Source organism: Columba livia, chromosome 9, assembly GCF_036013475.1.
Source record: "Columba livia isolate bColLiv1 breed racing homer chromosome 9, bColLiv1.pat.W.v2, whole genome shotgun sequence".
Taxonomy (NCBI): Eukaryota; Metazoa; Chordata; class Aves; order Columbiformes; family Columbidae; genus Columba; species Columba livia.
In genome coordinates this window covers 4,666,719-4,680,636 of record NC_088610.1, presented here as the reverse complement: position 1 = coordinate 4,680,636, position 13,918 = coordinate 4,666,719, and the positions used below count along the sequence as shown (strand labels likewise).

General features: G+C 43.3%; 1 protein-coding gene across 9 annotated transcripts in view; it reads left to right on the top strand.

Moving 5' to 3' along the window:
* Nucleotides 1-13,918, top strand: part of MECOM (MDS1 and EVI1 complex locus) — a 335,632-nt gene that overhangs the window by 51,370 nt on the left and 270,344 nt on the right. Inside the window, exon 1 of one of the 9 annotated variants that reach the window (XM_065073502.1) lies at nt 3,612-3,632. The exons of the other annotated variants lie outside the window; for them this stretch is intronic. The gene's annotated coding sequence lies outside the window, so the exon portion shown is untranslated. Of the gene's footprint in view, nt 1-3,611; nt 3,633-13,918 lie in introns of those variants that run through there. 9 annotated transcript variants of the gene reach the window in all.

Here is a 13,918-nt window from a genome sequence, read left to right as displayed (position 1 = left end):
ACCTGTGCTTAATTAAGAGAAATACGGCTGTGTGAGACCTCACTGGTGCATTGCCTGGAACTCCATATCTCCAGCAGTATCAGCTGACCAATAAATAGTTGGTTAATTATTAATTAGCTAAAGATTATGTTTGAAAGGGTAGATCACCTTGAAATGTTACTTTCTATTATCTTTTCCCAGTCTGGCAATCAAAGATTTCAATTTAATGTGACATGACAAACTACAAAAAAGTGTTTCTTAGGATGTGGCAGATGAGTGAGCAGAGGTCTGGGTGGGCTGTCAGCCTTGTGGTGTTCTCCTGGCCAGCATGTTTGGGATGTGTGTAGACCCTCTGATTAGCAAATAATTGGTATATTGGGTCAGGCTGATGTAACTTCAGCACTAAATGTTCTTGTACCTCTTAATATTCTTTTGGGTCTTTCTTTTCAGCAATATCAACTCATCCTGCTATGCACGGTACAGAATCTTTTGTCCCAAAAGACAGCAAAGTGCTTTATGGATTATTTTCCAGTTTTATTTAATGCTCCACTGAAATGCTGTTATGTTGGGCTTTGGGGTGAAAAACATAGGGACACTCCCTTGCTGTCTCCTCTCTCCCCGCACACTGGTGCAGCAGGCAGGTGTCTTGGGGAGCGCCGCCCTCTCCCAGCCAGGAGCACGTCCTTGAAGCGGATGGTGCAGCTGAGACCTTCCCACCTGGTTCTTCCCGGCTGCTGTTTGCAGGCGTGAATTTTCCCTCCAGGCTAAGTGAAAAAATTCAAGCCAGTTGCTAAATGAATGTCCTTGTTCTTCCCATCCACCACACAGGAGCTGCTCCGTAGCCCTGGTTGAGGGTGGGCTGGGGAGGAGCTGTGGTTTCTGTGCCATGCTTGGCCTTGGCTGGAGATGGAGCTTCAGCTTTTGGTCTCCATCCAGATCTCCTCAGCCTAGCTTGTCCTCCACTCGGCAGATTTTGCTAACTGGGTTGCAAAAAATGCAGGTTGAGTTTTGCTCACCTTATGCCCGGCTCTGGGGAAAGTGGGGGTGGAAAAGGGAGCATGGGCAGCAGTGGGTTCTGCTATGCTCCTCTACAGAGGTGTGCTGGCTGGGAGCTGTTCTTAGCAGCCCAAACCTGCTTTCACAGTTGCAGGTCAGAAAGAAAGCAAAGCAGAGGAAGAAGAAGAGTTTTACTTGCAAGTGAAGGATATTTGACAAAAAGCACTTCAAAAAGCATGGCAGTCAACATGGATGCTGCTATATAGCACATCTTAGAGCTGCAAAATTGATTTAAAAATGAGTAGTACCCCAAATATCAAAGATGAAAAGAAATCAGTTTTATACATGTTTCTAAAAATGAAAAATCAGGTAAGATCATTGAACCATGCGGTATTGCTTATCGTCTCCTCTGTTTAGCGTATCTGCTGAGATTTGACAAAAATTCACTGTTTTGTTTGTTTGTTTGTTTTACATACTTGGAATCTTCTCAAGTCAAAATCCCAGAGGAATGCAACGCCTTACTCATAACTTACAGTATACACAAATTGCTTGTTAACTAGTAACACTTCTTAATTCCGATTGTAGGCAGTGTGTGTAGAACAGCAGAGTACAGTACTGCACTTCTGGATGTATACATTGTCTTTGGAAACATGTTTTTGACATGTGAACTACGTGCCTTGCTGTACCAAAACTATGGCAAACCAGACACATCAATAATATGTTTAGCCCTGTAAATGTCTTTCTATTGTGCTCATCACCCTATTATGGCAATTGCTTCTTAGGTGACTTTCATTTCTTGCCAAAGCGTAAAACACCCCATGATGCATGAAATGTGGGATTTGCATACCCATTTGAAGCATCGAATTCAAAAGTATGTTGGCGACTGATTCCTTGAGGGTCTGTATAAGCAGACGCGGGGTACCACAAGGCTTGGCAGAGTGGGTGGAGGGGCAATGTCACTGTTGAATCCTGTGGAAGGCAACGGAAAAATAATGGCTTTTGCATTATCTTGAAAAAACGTGGCACTTGGTTTCCCTGGCTGCGCCTGCAAAAGGGGTAGGCGGATGAACGCTTGCAGCAGCATCAGCTCCCTGCTTTAGCTAAGCAGGACATGTGGTTAAATTACAGTTATTCTCTCCTGGCTACGCTCCTGGAGAGCAAAACCCCTTTGCCTGTCTCTCTGCTGATGTACCCCAGGGGGACAGGTAGCTGTCCTGGCAGAGCCACCCTGTGTCCCCCCACTGAGGCTGGCACCACCTGTGCTACTGCTTTCCCTGGGCTAAGGCAGAAAGTCTCCTCTGTTGGCTTCAGTGAGGTGCACAATACTCTCTTCTTTTCTGCAACTTCACTAAAATCCTTTTATCCTATGGTATTTATACTTCATACTGATAAAGGAAAAGGGTCTTATAGTCATATACCTGTATCTTAAGTGATTGTGCATGATTTATGACATCCAGCCATCTCTGGGAAGTGAGAAAAGTTTCAGGGCTTCAGTTAAATCTGTTTTTTGGATTTCTACATGAAGTTTTCCAGAAACACTTCCTGTTTACACTGGGGAGGATGCCCCCTCCTTTGCTTTCATTTTGGTGCTGCCACTAACTCTAAACTTGAGATAGTTTCTGTTTCTTCTAGGAAAGGTTGGGTGGGGAAGAAGGCAGTTTCGAGGAAAAACTCCAACTTTTACATTTATGGGAACAATTTCAATAACTCCGAGTTACTAGTGCTAATCCTTTAACAGGAAGGCAGTTTGAGAACCGACTCAACCTCCTTTCCTTTCATTCGATCCCAAAACACCTGCAACTCTCAACAGAGTAATCTATGAATCACTGTGTCTGTTGTCCACTTATTGTCTTGTCTAGTGCACTCCACGGTGGAACTAATCAACAGCCCTGAATGAAGCATTGCTCCTGAGCTGAATTCCTTAAAGCTCCTGAAGTATTCAGCAAGGAGGAGAAATCTTTTAGTATGATTTGCTCCACATTCCAAATTCATTTATAGAAAGAGAATAGATGATTAACAACGGGTCGAGAGACACAGATTTAGCACTGCTTTGCCCTGACCTGCCCTGAGTTACTCCTTCCACTTCCCAGGCTGCTCTAATAAGATGAGTTCAAGGAGTGGGATGGCAAAAGCTGCTTGAATCCCCTGCACCCAGCAGTCTTAATTTGGTTTATTTGCCTTAATGAACAAATCTGGTTCCTTAATCACAGGTGAACGGAAAGGGTCACTTGCCACTCTGACAAATGGGTTTACCCTGAGCTGTTTGTGTCGGGCTCACAGATAGTGCATTTCCCCCCTTTTTCTGCCCCACGATGAAATGCCAACATCTCTGCGGCACCTCCTGTTGGGGCCATTACCTGTGGTGCCTGGGCTGCCTGCCAAGGAGCACCCTCCGTAGCAACAAAGGCATAATCATTTCCAGTTGGAAAAGACTGGTGTGGTAATTTTCCCCTTTGAAAGCTGCAGCCGCGAAGCTCGGGTTAAGCAGAGACTCAGTCCTGGGACATAGTGCAATGAAAGTACAAAACTTCATCATCTGTGGCAGTCATCTGGGGAGGCTGGGAGGTCCCCAAATACATTCTTCATCCTCACCAAGCAGCGTCCAGCTGACCTCAGCGGTGGAGTGGCCAGGGGGGATGTTTGCAGACATCTTTTAGGTAGGTATGGGTGGTAAACGATAACAAAATGGGTGCAAAAGGAATGATTAATGTTTCCTAAATGACAAGTTGGGCTGCAGAGAGGTTCAGAGGAGCAAGGGATATAAAAGGCATTGCAGGCTCCTGCCCTATCGGCCAGGATGACAGCTCAGGCTCTGCTGTCAGCAGCGAGCTGACACAAGAGCTCATCCCAAAGGACCACTCTGCATCTCCCGGGACTGGCTGGGGTGGGCAGCTGCAAGCATCAAAGGAACATTATGGGCCTTTTCCCAACCAGTGCAAGCTTTGGGCTCGCTGACACTTGCTCGTCTTAGGGTGGTAACCTGTAGCAATAAAGCCAAGTCTCTATCCAGATGTATCTTCTGGAAAAAGCCAGCTGAGCGGTCCCATGCAAACCCTGGTTAGTGGCTTGTTCCAGGAAATCCTTTTGCAGCCTGTACAAAAGGGAAAGCATTTCAGAAAACAATTAAAGAACTGTATAGGTACTTGCAGAAAAATCATAGTTTCTTTCAGTTAGGGCTGAAAATCTCTTGATATGCATAGAAGAACAAATTCATGGTGATGTATACTTATCACCATGTGTGAGCTTTTTGGACATGTGGGCTGTGGAAAATAAAACCTTTGAGAAACGACCCAGGTGGATTTGCAGCAGCACTGCCTGTGCAGAGCAGCGTTCAATGTCAGCTGAAGATGAAGCTCTTCTGCTGGCCCTGGGTGCTCACAGATGGCCTCACTGGCAGCCTTCTTGGGTCACATAAAATATGAGTTGTGTCAAACCCCAGATGTGCTAACTGGGTGTTGAGATGCCCTGATTTTCACTTTGTGGGAAAAAACTATGTCTCTCTTACTTCACACTTCTGTTTTGAAACAAAAAGCGAGGTGGGATTTTGTCCAAAACAGAGCTTTCCAATTCTATCTGGCATTTAAACTCTGCTATGTTTGAGTAATCCTCAAAAAGATAAAGTTCCATCTTGCAGGAATGTACTTGGACATGGGAAATCACAGCGGACAGGTGACTGGCAGGAAGCAAGTGTGGCTGCTCCCACGCAGATGTAAGTAAGTTTTGAGATCATCGTTCCGCTCAGGTCTTTTCCTTTGATTCTTCAGATTATTTTTATGTTGGAGGCAAATAAGGAACAAAGACAAATCTGCAAAATGACGAGTCAGAGTTTATTGGAGCAGGAAAATAAGCCATTCACGCCACTTCCCGGTTTGCTGTGAGAGGCAAAATCATTCACAATGGTGAATCATGGCAACTAGAGCTGCTTGAAATGACTGCTTTCTGAAGTTAAATTGCTGCTGGCATGCATGGAATAAACAAAGATGTTAGTTCAGCTTCTTTAAAAGTACAGGTTTTCTTTAGCTTTGATTTCACATGTGCTTTTGCGTAGCTAATGGATAGTCTTATTTTCTCACAGATGATATTTAAGAGCATCTCTCTGTTTTCTTTGGGTAACTACGTAATTTTCAAGAGCAAGCCCCATCAGGGTTGATGAAGAAATGCATTCACTCCCAACTCCAACAGCCAAAATGGCAAGACGAGGTATGAGTTGCATCTCTTCAATAACTGAAATTATTGCTGGTGAAATTGTCTGATTCTTCTCCCTGTCACAAATGTGGATTTTGAGAAGAAAACTGTTTGGCCTCCTGGGTGAAGGCATTAATTCACCCAAGTTTTTTCTACAAGGATCTCCTTAGCATGAACTTTCAGAGTCAGCCAGGTACCTGTGAGCTCTTGAAATACTAAAGGTACTGTACAAGAGATGAATGTCACATCTCCATAATGTAGTTTTTGGCAGGTCTTATTCCTTCACACGTGTTGGTGACAGGAGATAGGCGGTTTATTACAACAAAAATATAGCTCCTGAAGCCCAGCTATTTATGCTGCCATAGAAGCGAGCTAGGTGGGAGAAAAAATTTTGGAGGCCAGATTTAATAGCAAATAGGTGCTTTTCTCATACAGCAGTTCCTGCCCTTCTGGCTCCTCCTGGTCAAATGCAGCCCACTCATCCACAGGCACATCTTTTGAGGCTGTCTACTGGGACGCCTTCTCATGTCAAAGCTTTTCACTTCTTCTTGTTCACAGATGATCAAGGTAGGATTTAGCTGCTGTAGCATTCCCACATCTGAGGAAATTGTTTAGATTTCCTTTATACTTGATGGACAGCTTGTAGGACGACATCTCACCTCAAACTGCACATCTAAAATGAGCCCCCTGAACAGTCTCTTCCAGTACTGTGTTTTCTGCAGCCCGTGTGAAGCTGATGTGTGTACAGCAAATGTCCAGGGTTCACGGTGGTGGATCTCCGCGTAGGTTGTGTGCAGACAGCAGAGGGTGCTGGAGTTTTTTTCCTTTCAATGCACCTCCAAGGTTGCAGGATCATTATAACCTAAAATCAATTGGCTTTTATTCTGATTGCTGAACACACAGAAGCTGAGCAGGTACAGCAAGAGAGGAGGTACTGAACTTGAATTAAATAGACACTGTCACCTTCAAAAGTCACACTTCTGCCAAAAAAATCTGTACCTACCAAATCAGCAAGTAAAACTCAGATTATCATAATATGAATCAACAGATTTTATTTTTCTAGTGAACTTTTTAGCTAGGATTTTACCTCTTAAAACATTTTTAGGAACTTTTTTTTTCAAGAAATGGAACATGAAATCCTCTACAGCTCTTTATTTCAGAGAAGTCAGAGTCCGGAAGATTTTGCTATGTCAGAAATAGAACTTGCAGATTTATCAACCTCCAGGAAGTTGCCAACACAGACTTTTACAGATCAGAGTAATGATGCTCTTAGCTGGCACCTGCTGCCTTATAGCAACATCTGGATCTATATAAAGAGCTTCACCCAGGACTATGGATCTCATGGGACAGGGCTGGATGAAGGGCTCTCCTACAAATATCAGCGGTAAGAGTTTTAAGAGCAGGATTTAAAAAAAGCAAAGGTAACAAACCAGCCTGGCAGGCTGTAAGACTGGAATAACTCCCTTAAACTTGACAGAGCTTAAGTGGTTTAAACTTCTCAAAGCTGAGCTTTCCCTGTCAGGGCACTGACCTGCTGGCTGGTTGTAGAAAACATCTGAAATTCAGCCTTGCTGTGCTGTGGATGAGGAGCTTGGTGGCTGTGTTTTGGGCTATACCGTGTGTGCTGATGGCAGGGAACAGGAGTGTGTTTGGGGCAACAGCCACTTCACCTTCCAGTTAGTGCGCCCTTACATCCAGCCCTGTTTAAAAACACAAATTTCACACCTGCAGGTTCTAAGTCCAACTGATGTCAGAGCCAGGATTAAAACTCAGGATCAGACTGGCTTCTAGCCTGTTCCTTAATCTATTAAATTACAGTCTCTCTCCTGCTAGCTCTCGTTGGTTTACTGGGATTGCTTGGCAGCAACAAGGCCAGGCTGATGTCTGATGCTGGCTCTGTTACCAACTCAGCTTGGTTGCCAGCTCAAGGGCATCCAGTCAACAAATGTCTTATTTTTGGATTCTCCCATTCTCCTGAGACTGTTGCTATGAAGAATGACCTCCCTTACCTCATTCACCTTGTTTGCTGTTCCCAGCCCAGATATTGTTGTGGCTATTGAATGAGTCAATCGTCCCACAGAGTGTTGGTCTTGCTGTGATGTTTTCATTAGCGCTTGAACCAGAGCAGTGGCTGGTATCTGCTGGGTGTTTTGGATGAACATACAAAAGTCTATAATTTAGTCATGTTAAAACTATGACCAAGCTAACAAAAGTCAGGAAATCCAAATTGCAGATTGATAGGTTGTGCTTGGATTGCCCTGCTATGTCTGGGCATGGGATGGTGACACTCCCGGGGCTGGGCATCGTGGTCCATGAGGATGTGCTTCTAGTGCTTGGGCGTGGTGTGATGAGCCAAGGGTGGAAGAGCAGCCACAAATACACTTAGAACTTTCATGGTTTCATTTATCTTCTTTTTAAGGTCGATCTACTCTACTTTGGCAGTTAATTTTTGTTGTTGTTGGTTGCAAAATGTAATTTTGCAAAGAGGTGTGGTTTTCTTGCTTTAAAGTAGAAGTCAGCTTTTCGAATCCGAAAGTCACGATGGTTTCTGTGTCTCTGGTGTGTTCACTTTTGTTCATGGCACATGGGTCCTTTTGCACAGCAACACACAGAAACCTGCTTCCCAGTAGAATGCACTATTCCGCAGTTATCTTTTTCTGTAGCCCGCAAACCAACATCGTTTGTCTGGTTTTCTGTTTTGTGTTGGTTTTTTTTCCCTTTCTATATGTGTTTACAATTGAGCACCTTCTTTAGTAAACACACTATAGGAATCCAAAATCTTTCAGGTTGCTTGTAATATGAAAATTATGATGGGAGTCAAGGGTCACAGATTCTTGTGCTAAACTACATTTTTTATGAGTACTTGGAAAGCCTTGTCTATGTTTCTTATTAGACCTGGTAAAATTATTCAGATCAAGTTCATTTTCATAATTTCCAAAGTTCTGATTCTGTTCCAAAATGTAATTCTTTAAAATCTTTTTGCTTCTCCCATTACAACCGTAAATGGGCAATTTTCTTTTTCTTTTCTTTTGGCAGAGTATTGCACATGCAACATTCAGCATTTATAGCTTTTGCTGAGTAGGCTGACTCAGTTTTGGGGTAGAACGGCTTGATGATTTAATGCAAAAAAGTATGATGTTTAAATATAGTTTCAGATTTTTCAACCCAATGAACAGTAGCGATCCCAAGTGGAGTAAGTGGAGTAATCCAGGGACCTTCCAAGCTCTCCCCTGGGCACACCAGTGGCTCAGCGCTATCTCTTGAGGTGACTGGGACTTTCACAATTGCCCTGTGACTTCCTCCTCCCTCCTCGCGAGGAGAGGATGGGAATTTGCTGAAGGCTTTTATCAGCAATATGCATCTGCCCCCATTCTCACTCAGCAGCTCTCGCCAGCGAGTGGGAAAAGTCGGGCCAGCGCGTAATCTGCTCCCAGCTTGCTTCCTGCCACCGTGCCCCAGGGATGGAGGAAGCAGACAAGTGGCCCTGCGTGCTCATGCTTTGCCAGGCCCAAAAGTTCAAGAGGCACAGGGAGGCAGAAGAGAGAGTCTTGCTCCCTTTTACAAGGGATATTTAATATTTAATGCTGGAATATAGTAAAAGTCTGTAAAGATGAGTTATAGGGGAAAAAACAGATGAACCTTAGGATGTCAAGCTCTTTGGACACTCGCTGATTGGATTTAAGTCTGAACAGAGCCATTTGCTCTGTGCGATCTGAAGTGATCTAATGTACCATCTGAGGAGTCTTCCAGTTAAATGAGGTGTTATATTAAGGTTTAATTTTGTACCTTTGCTCCATCTGCAGTTTGAGCATGCTCGTGGCTGCTGCTTGATTTATTTCTTTGTCAGTTCAAAAAGCTTTTGCATCAAGAGCTTCTCTTGCGTCTACAACAGTTATTTCTGATGAAGTGTGTGGTGTAAGGGACATCTCTGCTCCTGGCATGTATAATTTCAGTAAGTTTAGTAGAAGCTTCTGGATATGGAAGACCTGTATATGAGGCCAGACGATGAGAGCACAGGGAATGTGCTGAGGTCTGAGTGATTGCCCATAGGGCACTGGAAACCACCAGTGAAATGCAGAGCAGGAGCTGTGCTGGTGTAAAGCATCATGAGCCCTTGAGACATGGGCAAAAGCTGCCTTTGCACAATTTATCTGCAGCCCTTGGCACAATATGGTTTTGATCCCCACATAAAGCCATAAGATATGACTTATATAAACAGTAATAACAGAGGTGGTCTCTTGCCCTTGCTGGTGTATGAATGGGAAAAGATACTGCATAAGTCAGAAAAGCTGTGCTGGTGGGAGCAAGCATTAACACATGAGCCCTGTGTTTGCTCAGAACCATAGAGGTTTGTTTCTCTTTATTTTTTTTTTTAGCATTTATATATATTATAATTATTTTTTTTCCCCCATTGGTGAAATCTTGCTCTCATGGAAATCACAGGAGTTTTGCCATGGACTTTCATGGTGCCAGGATTTCATTCCATGTGGGTTTTTAGCACCTGAGCTTAGGTAGGTTTCAGGAGAATGCAGCTGCCATTAGCCCAGCCTTCCTGTGTTGTATCAAGGTCTGGACTCAACAGAGCAGTTGCAAAGTGTGGCACGTAATGCATTTCTGCATTAAATACACCCACATTATCTTACATCCCAAGCAACCCAGATTGTCAGTAGACAATTATGGGTTTTGCTGGGTTTATTTTGATTGGCCTGCTCTCAGTTTTCCATAGTGGTACTCTGTTTGCAAAAACAGATCATTAATGATAACAACAGATGACATGAGTCTGAAATATGGGGTGGACAAGGGAGTTAGTTTTTCTTACTATTTTTTCTTTCCTGAGTGTCTGCACTTTGACAGCACGTTTGCCAGGCTGTCACTTGGTTGAGAGATCTGCAAGATTAGGACCTCATTGTGTAAGTGTTTTCACAGCACTTGTTGCTATAAAGAATCTTCACACTTTGGCGGATGAAATCTGGACTGCTAGACACAAACTGTTAAGAAGCAATCATAACAATTAGCTAATGTGTCAACAATTAGCACTTTCCATCAACCGGCATTGAGTGGAACCTTCTTCTTATCCATATGCAGACAAAAATGCAATGATGTAGTAAAGAAAAGCAGTGGAGTTGGCCGCACTCGTCCCTTGCTGTAGCCAGCAAACTCCCGTGGGTATTGTTTACAATGATTATTCTTCCATTATGATGTTATTGCACAGGTCAGGGGTGGTAGCTAGACTGAAAATAAGCTTTTTTATTTTATTCTTTTTTTTTTCTTAAACTCTTGGCTGCTTTTACAAAAGTACAACAGAAACAACTGCTGTGAAAAGGTCAGCCAGTAACAGTACTTTAGTGTTTCACTGGTAAATATTTCAAAATAGTATTTCTAATATTTTACCATTTGGAAGTTTTTCAATGCATCTCCAGTCCAGCGCGACTCAATCAATGTAAGATTTCCACAGTCTCCGCTGGGAATTCTTTACAATGGGTACATTATAGTCTGTTACTGTATCTACCACCAATTGGTCAGAATTTGTTTTTATATCTTTTTATATGGTATATTACTGGCAGTAATATAAAAGCACTGTTTTCTCAAGTATTTTACATATCTCCATATGTAGGCACTGAAGAGAACTAAAGATTTTTCTAAAGGTTTTCTGACAGGACCTTGCAACCACTCTTACTCATATAGTAGCTTCTTAGGAGACAATGTGTTTGACTGGAAAGAAGATCAGGGTCTTCTCCAAGGAAATGTCTTTCAGGAACGTTTGCGTGCACGGGGTTTGTAATGGGCTACTGTGAGACGAACATAAAATACGGCAGCATTGGTAAGGGTTTCTCTGGGTTAATTGCAGAGCTGGAGCCAAAGTGAAACCATCTTAAAAACAAGCAGTGCAGTTTCTAAAAGTAACACGCTGCTTGACTGCAAGCCAAAGCAACTGATTTAAAACAGGGCACGGTGCTCGAGCACAGCCTCATCTGGTACAGCATCCTGGTAGCTGCAGTTTGGACCATGTGTGCACATTTAGGAATTATTTGACAGCTCAATAAACAAGACGTTGTAGTAAGCTGAACAAAAATGTGGAGGTAAAGATGCAAATAGAAACAAGAGTAATCAAAATTTACCGATTTCTCCAAATTGAGAAAATGTTCTCTTCCAGTAACAAGGGGAAAAGATGACCCTGTGGTTTAGGGGCAGACACACCCTCTCCCCAATTCTTCCCAAATCTCCCATGACTTCGTGCGAACCTAAGACCTCAACATACCTCTGTTGCGCCCTTTTAATCCCTGTTCCTGTCTGTCCCCTCCTTCCAGCCTGGGACATTGTGATACTAAACAAATGTTTGAGATTTTTGGAGGAGTGTGTGGGGGAGTATAATTACACCAAGGATTATTAATATGGGAAATATGGTCAATAAACGTGAGAGGGGTTGAGTAATGCAGGGACATTCTTTACAAATTCTTCAGTAACAGAGTAGGCAGAGTGCCACAGACAAAGAAAATCCTCTGAATTGCAAGTGTGTTCTTCTAGCTTTTGCCAAGACTATGACAAAACCCGTTCTTTCTTCTCGCATTAGGACCCCTATTCAATGATACACTTAAGCATGTTCTTAAATTCCGTTGACATTTGAAAGCACTGTTGACTTTAATAGGACTTAAGCACCTGTTCATGGTTAATTGTGTACTTTCAGGGCTTTTCTTGAAGGAAAAAAAAAAAGATGGATAGACTTAGGCATGTGCTTAAAGTTAAGCAGGTGCTTAAGTGCTTTGCAGAGCTGAGGCCTTAGAACTGAGTCTAATCCCCTCTGAAGTCAGAGGATGGATTTTCCCTGCAGCGTGCCTGGTGTGGTGGAGCAATTTGTTTGGGTGGCAAAATGAAGTCATGAGAGACATTTAGAGGAATATTTTTTTTCAATAGCATCTAACCACGGGTGCCAGCTGCTGACAACTGAATTATGAAATGAATTTACAACTAGACTAAATGGACCAACCCAAAATCTCTTCTAATATTAATGGCTACAGGCTCAGATAATATCACTTGATAAGTTGAATTGTAGCCTGAAAAAAAGCCCTTTTTCCACTAGGGTTGCTCCTGGCCAGTTCAGGGCTTGACCCCCCAAGTAAAGGCAATGGTCCTGCTGGAACAGGTGACTGCCCTTGTGCAAGATGGAAGAGGAGAAATGTGTTGGGTTTGTCTTTTTATTTTCTCTGAGAAAGGGCTGGTTTAGCATAGATGGTGATTGATGGTTCAGAAATGACATAGCCAGAGGTGTTTTTCCTGCCCCTTAGCCTGGAATTAAGCAACCAGCTTTTGGGGGATGGTGAGCTCACAGTGCCTCAATCTCCTTGAGACCTGCCCTGGATGTCTCTTCATCTCCACTCCCTGTCTGGGAGGAGAAGACAAGGCTCTGCTCTCTTCCCTTCTCTTGCTTCATATTTTAAGTCACCTCATCAGGGACTGTCTTGCTGGAAGGTGATGTGCAGTGCTCAGAGAAGGGGATCCTGCTTGGGACTTCTATGCAGTGCAGTAGCAATTAAAAAAACCTAGTTGCTAAACAAATATAAATTTTGGGATCTGAATCCTACTGTAAGGTTAAAAAATAGTACCTCATATTTTCCCCCCCGTCCCTCCCCATCTGCTGAGCACTGAGTGGAGCAATGTTCATGCTTTCTTATGGTCAACATCCCAAAAGAAGGACACCATTCCAGTGTGGTGCTTTGGTAGGAAAGGGTGGTGGCTGTCACTGATCTGAGGTGTGGGTCCTGCTCCTGTGGCGGGGTTGGACTTTGGAGATGCCACAGAGGTGATAATGGTACATGACATCAGGGTAAATCTGAAAACAGAGGTTCCCTGGAGAGCAAGCAGGTCCTCCACCAGCACCCTGATGATGAATTTTGCCATATTTGGTAGTTTTCTCAGGGCCCTGTTTCCTTCAGTATTGTGATTAAGTGACAATGTCGTCTTTTATTCAGAAAAAAAGAGGAAAAAAAAGTTTCCAGTCTTTGTGGTAGCAGAGATAAGCAGGAAAATGTGAGCCTAAAACATTCCCAAATAACAAGGCAAATAGTTAGAATCCAGTGTGGATTTATAACAACAACAACAAAAAACCCAAACCCAAGTAAAAAATAAAATATTAAGCTGTATTTCTGGCCAAGTGAATGGGAATGGTGGGGGTTAGCAGTGTTGCCTTGCTCAGGGGGTGAGGGTTGCCTGGTGCAGATACCTCTGCTCAGGACTCTTTGATTTAACCCCTTAACCATGAAACTGCGATAAAGTCAAATGCAAGTACAAGTGGTTCAGGGTGGATTGTGGGGCTGTGCCTGGCTGGCTGGATTCCTCGCCTGGCTGGAAGGATTTTTGGAGAGGATCTACCTACATAAGCTGGGCAGAAGGACTTTTATCCTCTCTCAGGAATATGACAACCAGAGTGAAGCGTTTCACAAGAACTGACAATTCCTGTCCTCTCTGTATTGCAGATTAATAAGAAAATAGAAAACACAAAAATTCTTAATTTTTCTTATTCAGTTTATTCGCAGAATGAAATATGTTCATATCAGAGAATGGCAAACAATCCCTGCCACCGCAGAAAGGAGAAAGGGGAAAAAAAGGAGAACCAGGTGCTCCAAATAAGAAAATGTCAGGAAGGCTCTTCGTCTCTGCCGAGCAGCCTGCGCTATAAATTGTGGCAATGCCACCACTGTGACCTGGAGCCTGGGGGAAGAGAATAGTATAAAAATGATAAATCACAGCCAGAGTTCCAGAT